Here is a 10,190-nt window from a genome sequence, read left to right on the forward strand (position 1 = left end):
TCGTTTTACACGTCGGATTTTGAAACAAATAAACTTGTCTGCCAAGGAATGATATAATGTCAACTGTTTCGAAAATGAAATCATGAACAAACTTTCTGGGTTTGAATTCAGACGCAATTCCCACTGTGAATCCGGTTTGAATTATTGACGAGTGGATGACTACGTTTCGGGCATGGAATTCTAAAGTTAAGTATTTAAATGGAGGAAATATCCATGGTCCTTGCTTCTATTACTGACCAAGAACAAAAGGATAAGTTCACACTCTATTTTGCGAGGCTTATCAAGCCAGCAATTGCTGACTGGCTATGGCTTATGCTTTTAAATAACGATTTTTAAGATATCATTTATATAATTTTATGAACATATTTTTTGAAGTGAAAGATTTTTTAGTTTGAAATTTACACAAATATATATTATTTTATTTTTAATTTTTATCAAATAAAATAAGGGTGATGAGATTCAAATTCATGACAGTTTGGTCAATAAAACTCTAATATCATATTAATATAACCATCTCATCTAATAATTTAAATTTTTAAATAAAATCTTAAAATATAATTTATATAATTCTTTTTAACAAAGAATGCTTTTTAGATAAGTCATCACTAATGATGAAAATTAGCTAAATAATGTTTTCTTTTCTAAGAGTTGGATTTTTTTCATAAAAAAATTAAAATTTAAGTTGACTCGAGTTATTTTTTTGTATTATTTTAATTGATTTGTTTTTCAATTTCATCTTTTAACATTCAGTTGATTGAAAATTAAACTTTATAATTTATTTTGATTTGATTTCTATAAAATTATCCTAGTCACACATGACTCGGGTTGTGGGTTTGACAGGTTAACCCAAGTTGACTCAAATTATTTATTTATTTTATCTTATTTTTTTAATATTTTTTTCAATTTCATCAGTCAACAGTAAGTTAATTGAGAATTGTGTTTTATTTTTTTATTTATTTTCTATGGGTTATCTTAGTCCTATAATCCGGGTTATTTATTTGACAAGTTAAGCTGAATTGATCTAAATTGACTCAATATATATATATTTGTTTCAATATTTACAAAAAAAATTATTATTTTAAATTTTGTTAATTAAATTATATTTTTAAAAGTTATCTTATTCAACTAAACCCTATTTTAAAAGAAAATAAAAGTTGAGAAAAGAGAAAGGTATATTGCTCAACCATATTATTTTATTATAGTTGTATCCATGATTAAAATTATAAATTTTTCATGTTAACTCTTAGTTAATACAATAAGATATATTTTTTTAAAAGAAATATCTTAACTATTCTATAATTTAATTAAAATTACACTTACTTTTCTACCGAGTCTTGAAAAATTAAAGTTTGCATTCCAAATCAAATGAAAATTTCAAATATGATAAAAAAAACCAAAATATCTTTATATATATATATAATGAAAATCGTTCCAAACAACATATCTAACCCCTCCATCTCTTCTACCGACAGCTTCTCTCTTATCCCGATATTTCTCTCTTTCAAAACCCAAAATCAATCCAAAAAAAATTATTGTTTTTAATTTTTCTCTCATTCAAATAGTTTTTATGTGAATTTATCTCTTCCCGCAAAGCTCTGGTGATAAAATTTCAAATTAAAACTCATGAAGAACCCTAATTTTTTAATCTTTGCCAATTTAATGGAGAAAAAAAAATTGATTTCAAGATTTCAATACTGTAGTTCTCCCAACAATGGAAGCTTTCACTTTCAGATTGCTCAAGTACTGGAGAGGTGGTGGTGGTGGTGGTGGTGGTGTCTCCAAACAGAGCTGATGAGAATGATGACGATGTTGGGCCGTTTTTGACTTGGAGTTTGGTTCTTGATGGATAAGAGGAAGGAGGAGACGACAAAGAATAGAAAAACGCTTGGTCTTTGTTGTGAGGTGCAACTTGTTCTGTCATCAAAGATAAAGACGAATCCACTTTTTTTTGGATTAATTATTAACAAATGCTTCTTTGTCTGTAACAAATGAATCCCTAGCTGAGAAAGTCAAACAATTAGTGTTTGGGAATTAGTGTTTGGGAGTAAGAATGGGTGTTCGGGAGTAACTGTAGTTTTTTAAATTATTTTTTTATTTTTTAAAAATTATTTTTAATATTAACATATCACTAAAAAAATATTAATTTAAAATAATTTTTTTGAGGGATTTTCAAAGCCATAAATTTAATAATAATTGGTTTTTGACTTTGGTTTTTATTTGAAGAAAATAAAAATAAGTACTATTTTTATTATTTTTTGATTCATGATTAGTTTATTATTTAAATAAAAAACAATAGTAAATTTATAAATAATTAAATAATTTTTATTGAGTTTATTTGGGTGTGAAAGTCCAGAAAGTAAAGTTAGTGTGACGTAGGAACGAAAGTTTACTATATGTTTTTTTGAACTTGATTGATATGTGCAATTTTAATTAAATTATAGGATGTTAGAGGTAAAATTAATTTTTCATGTTTTAAATTTCATGTTTAATCTTTTTATAACTCTCTTTATATTTTATCCAATTCGGGCTGATTAAAGCCAGCCAAAAAAAAATAACAATACCAATATATTTTTATGCACAACAATTTTTTTTTAATTTAATTCACAGGGGCAGGGAATGAGAACGGAACTATTTTTTTATCTATAATTTATTAGAATATGTTTAGAAGTGTGGTTGTACTTATTTTTAAAAGTGTTTTTTATTTAAAAATATATCAAAATAATATTTTTTTTATTTTTTTTAAAATATTTTTAATATCAACGCATTAAAATAATTTAAAAATATTAAAAAAATATTAACTTTAAAACACAAAAACAAGTATAACATATATAGTTTGACACGATTCAACTAAGACTTGTGATAGTTTTAATTAAGCATTCAACTTCGGTTGCAATAAATATACAGAAAAACGGGTATGCTAGAACCTTGTGCAGCCAGAGTGGGAACGCTGTTAGGATCGCTCTTGGCATCACCTTCTCCTTTCCAACCCCAGCCAAGATTTGATCTTCATCAGGATGATTAAAAAGAGGGCCGCATGCTAGCTAGCTGCCTCGTTGAACACGACTCGGTCAAGAAAACCACATTATATAACCTGCTCCTTGTTGACTCTGCGTTCCAATTCCGTACGTGTTGCTTTGTGCTTAATCTCTTCCTGCCTTCCTCTATTTAAATTCGGCCGTCTTCCTATCATCGATCCAACACATCGCATCCAATTCTCTCTTAATTAGGTTAAACTTGGCCAAACACTCCGCTTCATCATCTTCTCCTACATATCAGCCCAATGGCCACCTCCAAGATAGTAGCACCCTTATGCTTGATGGTTCTCGTCTTCGGCCTTTGCTCGCCAAGGGCTCAATCTCAAGATGTGTGTGCAGGAGTCGAACGCCCCGATCCAGAGACAATTCCATGCACAATTAACTGTTTTGTTCCTGACCCTGTTTGTGGAACAGACGGTGTCACATATAGTTGTGGTTGCCTGGACGCTTTCTGCCATGGCGTTGATGTCGTCAAGGAAGGGGAGTGCTAGGCCAAGACATACGCGCTTGTGTCCATCAAATGTTAATGTCCGCCCCATGTCCTTCCCGGTTGTCTTCTAAAATTCTGTAATAATGTGTATTCCTTGAAATCATTTCAAGCTGTTTGGAATATCAGTTGTATATGTTGTTATTAGTTTTGGCAATAATATTTTTTCCATTCTAAATTTATGTAACGGAATAAGGACGCAGCAGTATTATTAATTAGTACAATATTGATGAATTAAAGGTTGGATGAGTATGATTCATGAAAGCATTTAATATTGTAAAGGTTGTAGAGTTGACTCCTAGTACAATCGATTCTTTTTTTTTTTTTGGTAATAATCGGGGCTGAGGCACAAAAATTATATTAAGATCTAATATAAGATTGTATACAAATGTACTGGATAGTCTATAAAAGTCATGATTTTTTTGAAAAGGATTTCTGGTTAAGGTAAAATTGGCTACCCAATCAACAGATGAATTGGACCGGATATGTATGTTGCACCTTGACCTTTAATGATACCCAAGAAATTCAAGTAATTTAGAAATAAGATTTATGTATTGAATAATTATTTTATTTTTAATTTTTTATTTGTTTTTCTTAACAAAGATGACTAGTAACTTATAGCTAGCTTAATATGAGAAGTCAAGATAACTTTATTAGCATGATATGAGAAGTCAAGTACTTGCAAAAGATATTCTTTAATGAGTGTGAGAACTATCAGATGCTTAAGTCAATAACTTTGTAAAGAGAGAAAATACATATATATTTTATAAAGATAAATCCTAAAAATATATGTGCTAAAAATATTAAGAATAAACAGATTGTGAATCTTAAATTTGGTAGATTCATGGAGTATTTATAACCCATGAGTCTTGTCCTTTTATGGAGAGGAGAGATTGAAGAATCATTGCACCCCTATAAATTAATGTGATATTTTAAGTTGTATTTCATTCAAAATAATATGCATTAGATCAATATAAAATATTAAGAGACCTGCATGAGTCCCAAAAAAAACTTGTAAAATTGTTTGTTACAGTAAATTTGTTCAATTTTTTTACATGAGAAAAAGGGGTAAAAACTTTTGGGTAACTTATAAAAGAGCATGTGTAGTTATGTGAATCATATTTGAAAAAAAATTTAAATATGTAAAAGAAAACCATAGAGTAATCTAGACTTAAAAAAAAATGTCTAGAGTAAGGAAAGATATAAAACATTCCATGTGAGAAAACGTTTTTGAATAGCTAGGGAAACCCGTGACTATGTTATTTGTTTAGGATGTTGATAGTATTTATAACTTAATTATGCATTTAAAACAAAAGGGCTTAATAATGAATAAATGACATAGCCTAAGATCAATATGACATTATGTACGAAAAGTTAAGGATTAAGATCATGTATGTTTATTTAATCATACTTATTAAATCCGTCTAAATAAATTCAAAGTAAATGAATATTTTATTGTTGCACTTTAACATTAACTTTAAAGTGAAATGGAGTACGTGCTCACTTTTTTCTTTCATTTATAATAGTTGGTGTTAAAACAAAAAAAAGTTAATATTTTCCTTCTCATATAATATAAACAATTAAATAATTAAATTTGATATAAATAGTGAGATTTCTGATTCCCGAACATGAGATGTTCATTTAAAAATAAAATAAAATTGGGTGAATACATAACAATTTGAAAACCAATTAACAAGAAAGGTTCAGCTAACATGAATTCGATTTGGCCCCCAAGAATTCATGATGAGAATTTGGAAAAAGTCTAAGATTAGATTTTAATTAAGAAAACAAATTGAGAATTTTCCCGGGTCCTTGCTTCTATATTTGACCAATAACAAGGCTTACGAGGATATTAATTGAATACTCATCAGTTGCTTGCGCTTGTTAGTATGTGAGACTTGGTAACCACGGGAGCCCCAAAATCAACAAGCAATGCTGACGGGCTGCGGCCTGTAAGAATTCAAAACTGATTAACAGAGAAGATGATACCATATTGATCATAATATGGAAAACATATGATCAAATATTTTGATTTGCCAATTAATATAGCAGTATGCCTATGGAAATGCTAGTAATATAGATTATCTTCGTTTAGTTGAATGATGGTTACGAGCCAGGTATCTTCCTTTTTAGATGGACTCGATAACCATGTAATTGTAAATAGAGCAGCCACAGTGGGAACGCAGCGAACGCTGTTAATTAGGCTTTTGTTATCGTCTTCTTCTTTCCAACCTCAATCAAATTTTGATCTTGATCAGGATTCAGGATATTTACAATGGACTGCAGCTTCCTTGTTGATCAAGATGAATTCGTCAAGAAAACCACATTATATAATTGGCCTTCTTTGACTCTGCGTTCCACTACTATGTGCTTCATCTCTTTCCTAACGCAGCTTCCCTTATATATATATATATTCGTCCATCTTCCTCTCACCCAACACCCCACATCCAATTCTCTCTTCAGCCTGCAGAGTTTAACAAAGTTAACCATCTGCTTAGTATATATATATATATATATATATATATCTTTCTCCGACATACCAGCCCCAATGGCCACCTCCAAAATCGTAGCACCCTTATGCTTGATGGTCCTCGTTTTCTGTCTTTCCTTGTCAATGGTTAAATCTCAAAGTTACGGTGTGTGTACAGGAGCCGCACGCCCCGATCCAGAAACAATTCCATGCACAATTAACTGTTTGGTTGCTGACCCTGTTTGTGGGACTGACGGTGTCACCTACACTTGTGGTTGCTATGACGCTTTCTGCCATGGTGTTGAAGTTGTCAAGAAAGGGGAGTGCTAGGCCTAGACACTTGTGTCCATGAAGTGTTAATGTCCGCCACATCGTCCGTCTCAGTTGTCTTCTAAAGTTCAGTAATAACGTGTTTTAGCACTACTTGAAATCATTTCAAGCTGTTTGGATCAGTTGTCTGTTGTTGTTGGTTTGGCATTAGTCGTGCCATGCTTTTATGGAAGTACCGAATAAGATTCAGTTGTGTTAATTAGTACAATTAAAATTGATGAATAAAGATGGGATATGTTGTTCATGAAAACTTTTAATTAACATTTTGAAGGTGGTGATTGATTATATATACATGCAGGTCATCGATCTTTTGTGATCAGTTCATGGGGACAAGCCCCAACTGCAAGAATGTGGGAAGAAAACTCAATCATGTCCGAAAATAGGAATTATAAGTATTTGTGCACCCGATTTGTCAAATTAATTGATGGAAATCATTGAAAAAGAAAAAAAATACTTCTGGTCCAGTCTTTTATGAATTAAAGTATCAAAAATCAAGCTCTATCTTGAGCAAATCAAATCCTGTGCATACTTGCACTTTGTTCTCGTCTATATTGTTATCCATGATATTTTTTAATTTGTTTTTTAAAAATATTTTTTATTTTAAAAAATATATTAATATAAATCTAAAAAAAAATACAATCCAACTATACTTTCAAAACGGCACATTAATATATAATTAAAATACATGTGCAAGGTGATCCAATCCTCGACAGGATGCCGCAACAAAAATGGGAACAAATGGATCCTTTTAAAATTCCAAACTCAATCGTTATGTGCATACAAATCAATATATATCACCACTAAAAACTAAAATAATTAGCGCCTATTTAAGTCGTTGGAAATAAAAATAAAAATAAAAAATATCATTTATAGATTTATGACTATTGATTTATCAATAATGCAAAATCCGTTGATGGAATATATTTTTTTTATTAATTCATATTAGTATCATTATCGTTATGATGATTTATTATTAGTCTCCTGGTTATCTTCATTTGGTTCATCTTTATCATTATCATCCTTTTCTTGCTCATTCTCAATTAGAAAAATATTAAGAGTTGATAATAAAATTTATAATAAAATTTCCCCATCAAAATTTATTTGATTGGCTGTTTTTAAATAACAAAACAATTAATAAAAGCTGAATGAAAAATACTTGATTGGCTGTTGTTAAAAGTTGTCACGCTTAATTAGAAAAAAAAATCATATACTCAATTAGAAAAATATTAAAAGTTGATAATAAAACTATCCCGTCATGTTGGAATGCTACGTACGGGCTTTATCTTCAGCTAAGAAGACATCTTTGAATCCTAGAATGAACTCCATCGAAACGTAACGAGCATACATCGATAAAGAATTTTGAAATTATTCTTTTCAAATGCATTTTAAATTTAATTTATGATAAAAACTGGTTAGAAATGAAGAGTATTTTAATAAAAAAAATGATTAAATTGTTATGGAAAAAGGAATAAATTATAAGCAATGATGAAAATATAGAGATTCATTTTTTATTTTTTTTAATCAAAGGCATTGACTAATTATTTATCTAGAAACACATAGATTAAATAATTATTTACTCATCTTGGGAATGCGCAGTAGCATTCATAGGAAACGTTTCCCATTTGCAGGATTTCCAAGGTCAAATTAACAGGCCAAAGACTACAACGTGAAAAAATTGAATACAGCATTAGCATTTCTAGCTAAAGATTAAATAACGCCATCTGTTTAGAGAATGAACTGATTATTTAACTTTCTGGGTTAGACCAAATATATTCAGCCGCAATCACCCCTGTGAATCCGATTTGAGCCCCAGGAATTTATGAGCAGATGACTGGACTTTTGAAAAAGCTCAAGGTTAAATTTTACTTGAGAAATTAAATAAATGGAAAAATTTACCTGGTCCATGCTTCCATTATTGACCACTAACAAGTCTTACGAGGATATCTGAATAGTACTCATCAGTTGCTTGCGGTTGTTAGGACGTGAGACTTCTGCACCACAGAAGAACCAGAATCAACAAGCAATGCCGAATAGAGAGATACCATATTGTTGTAGTATATGGTTAATAGAGAGATCGATGCGGGAGTAGAGCGGAGAGGAGCCAGTGAGGGGAGCAAAATTACTAATACCTCTTGTATCACGATAGTTTACTATGAATACACATTATATAACTCTAATTTAATATATAATGAAATATAACTCCTTGTTTACGTGGACGGAGATACATTGTCAAACCACCTTAAACACATCTGTTTTCTTTCTTAATTTATTGTTTTGGCAATATTCATCATTATTGTTTGTAGGTATCTAAACCTAACTACAATGTCAGGGATTTTTTCTACAAAATTTAACATGGTCAAGCTTAATGAATTTGATAATTTTGGATTATGATAGAGTAAGGTGAATGATATGTTAGTGTAGCAGGGCATGGTAAAGGCGTTATATAAAAAGCATCGTGAAGGAATGAATGATGTATATTAACCGGAGCTGGAAGCGAGGGTTGTGGTAATTATCAAGTTTTGTTTAGATGATGATGTGATGTATTATGTTATGGATGAGGAATCATCGACGGTAATTTAAAAAAAAAACTAAAAAGTTAGTATATATCCTGTTTGGTCTTAAGATGTTTAAGGAAACATATCTGAATTAGCATATGAAAGTGTTCGGTCCATTCATTAATAATTTGAAGCGAATTAATGTGAAATTTGATAATGAAACTAGATATTAATGTTATTAAATTCCCTCCCTGCTTCTTCCATGTAACAAACTTTGATACGGAAGACTGAAACACATTGTCAATTAAATATTTTGATTTGTTAATTAATATGGGAGCAGCTAGCCTGTGGAAATGATAGTAATGTAGATTAACTTTGTTTAGTTGAATGATGGCTAACAGCTAGGTAGTAGGTACTTCCTTTGGAGATGGGCTCAATAACCATGTCCTGGTAGATATATAGAGCAGCCACAGCGAGAATGCTGATAGGCTTTTGTTATCATCTTCTTCTTTTCAACCTCAATTGTTGAAGATGACTTTTCGTCAAGAAAACCACATTATATATTTGGCTTCTTTGACTTTGCGATCCACGAGTTGCTTGTAGCTATGTGCTTCATCTCTTTCCTAACGTAGCTTCCCTTATATATATATATATATATATATATATATATATATATATATATATATATTCCCTCTTCCTATCATCCAACACCCCACATTATATATATATAGTCCCTCTTCCTATCATCCAACACCCCACATCCAATTCTTCTCTTTACCTTGCAGAGTTTAACAAAACCAGCAGCTTTAGTATATATATCTTTCTCCTGCATATCAGCCCAATGGCCACCTCCAAGATCTTAGCACCCTTATGTTTGATGGTCCTCGTTTTCGGTCTTTGCTTGTCAATGGTTAAATCTCAAAGTTATGGTGTGTGTGAAGGATTCGATCCTGAAGCACCTCGATGCGCAGTTAGATGCAGCGTTCCTGACTATGTTTGTGGGACTGACGGTGTCACCTACACTTGTGGTTGCAAAGACGCTTTCTGCAATGGTGTTGATGTTGTCAAGAAAGGGAAATGCTAGGCCTGTACATTTGTGTCCATGAAGTGTTAATGTCCGCCCCATCGTCCGCCTCCGTTGTCTTCTAGAGTTCAGTAATAACGTGTTTTAGTACTACTTGAAATCATTCCAAGCAGTTTGGATCGGTTGTCTGTTGTTGTTAGTTTGGCATTAGTCGTGCCATGCTTTTATGCAAGTACCGAATAAGATTCAGTTGTGTTAATTAGTACAATTAAAATTGATGAATAAAGATGGGATATGTTGTTCATGAAAGCTCTTAACATCTTGAAGGTGGTGATTGATTGCTAGGGAG

Source organism: Populus nigra, chromosome 2 (genome assembly GCF_951802175.1).
Source record: "Populus nigra chromosome 2, ddPopNigr1.1, whole genome shotgun sequence".
NCBI classification, from domain to species: domain Eukaryota; kingdom Viridiplantae; phylum Streptophyta; class Magnoliopsida; order Malpighiales; family Salicaceae; genus Populus; species Populus nigra.